The sequence below is a fragment of the Crocuta crocuta genome, unplaced genomic scaffold, assembly GCF_008692635.1.
Source record: "Crocuta crocuta isolate KB4526 unplaced genomic scaffold, BGI_CrCroc_1.0 scaffold56, whole genome shotgun sequence".
NCBI classification, from domain to species: Eukaryota; Metazoa; Chordata; class Mammalia; order Carnivora; family Hyaenidae; genus Crocuta; species Crocuta crocuta.
The window spans coordinates 8533196-8535230 of NW_027531334.1; positions in this window are offsets into that span (position 1 = coordinate 8533196).

Here is a 2035-nt window from a genome sequence, read left to right on the forward strand (position 1 = left end):
ATTCAGCATGCATTTATTAGGTACCCACTGTGAACAAAGCACCATCTTAGGCAAGATTTCCACAGGGTTGAGATACTTGCAAAATAGAATTAGGCATAATCTAGTTGTAGAGGGAGATGTGTGTAACCAGAGCCTACATCAACAACTCCAGGGCATCAAAAATCCTAGGATTCCCAGGAATTCACATTACAAAAGGCACCTGGTATTTTGGGGTGCAACTTTAAAGGGGATATTATGACCAGGAGTTGGTTCTTTTCAAATATGAAAATCCTCACCCAAGTCTGAGATGAAGATGTCCATACAACCCTAGAAATGGTTCCCTGTGACAACTCTAAATATTAGGGTATATCTAAGGGATAAGATTGGAGAGTGGAAGAATGTTAGAACAAAAACAAAACAAAACAAAAACAAAAAACAAATTTGCTTTAGCTTAGTGTGATTTTCTTATCTAATGAGCTTTAAATTTAAAAAATCAAATCTCTCTTTAGGAAATTTTTTAAAGTTCATAATTTATTAGAGGCAAATCCATCTTTTTGAAAGCTCGGTCATATTTGTAGTATAGTTTTCTTTCTCCTATGGCAGTAAGTGCCCTGATTCTAAGTGGGAGTCCATCCAGAATACTAGAGAGTGGAAAGGAAAAGTGATATGAGGAAGCTTAGAGCACTAGGGAGGAGAGAAGAAATAAAGCATAAGCAAGGGTGAATTCTAGGTGCTAAGGGGGTTGCTGATAGAAATACCAATGCCATGTCTGGTATCTAGTTACCCTGGCTACCTGCAGGGAGACAGGAAATTCTGGGCAATTCTGTTTTCACAGTGGCGGTAAAGCAGCTAACAGGGAAGAAGCTTTCTAGTCTTGAATAGGAAGAAGGAATTGTAAAAGGGTCGGGTCGGACCTTCCATGTGGCAAGGATAGCCTAAGCTTCAGCTATAAACAAAGAACTGCCATATGAAACAGACTAAAACAGGCACTATATGACAGAAGAGCGAAGAACAGGCAGTGGAATTTCAGAAAAATAAAGAACTAATTATGAATGAAGGGGCTACAGAAAACTTAACAGAGAAGATGATGTTTTAACAGATATTTCAAGATAAGTAGGATTTCAAGTGATAGGGGAAGCATTATGGTGTGAGGCATTGCAGTATAAGGACATAGTGCAAACAACAAAATAGGTTAACTGTTCCTATTTTTCAGCAAAATACTAATATAGTGAAATTGCACTATCGTGCTCTTTGTTGGAGAAGATGAAACTGGAAACTTAATCTTAGGCTTGTAATTCTTCAGACTGTAGGGAATCTACAGTGGGTGGCCATGGCCTGAACTTATTTTTAAGGACATAAATCTGTAAGCAAGCATTGTGAAGGTTGACACTGAGAGTCAAGAGTCAAGAAACAGATTATTCCCCTTGCCTGGGAAGTTATTCCCTCTCTCTTTGCTCAGTTAGAGAAGGGGCTTACCACTAGGTTTTGGCTTAGACATTCATTTATTCCAGGAAGCTTTAATGATCCTCAGGTCTGGATTAGGTCTAAATTGTAAATATCAATTTGTCAGTATCTGCCTTAGGCCATCAAGGCCATTAAAACAGGTATCTTGTCTGCCTTATTCTTCATTTACCATTCTATTTTTTGTGCCTGGCTCCTAGTAGATACTTAATGGATATTTATTGGGTAAGTAAATGAAAAAAATGTGTGAATAGTTTCAGTGAATCAGTTGGAAAACAAGGGCATAAGAATAATGTCAATAAGAATGAAAATCATGGGAAACATATGGAAATTACTATCCAAAGGATTGGAGACACATGGGATGTGCAAAGGGAGCTATTCCAACCTGGGTGTCTGGTAGGATTGTGATGCTCTCCTACAATTATGCAGTCAGAGTTCTATACCCTATCACACAGAATCTCTTCCTTGTGTGAAACTTCTGGTTGAGGTGTTTGGAGATTTCTTATTAACTTTAGAAATGTGTTCATAGTCTCCTCCTTTATGTCCCCTGCAGGCTGATTCCTGGAATGGGAACATGTGAGATCCTGGAGCCAAC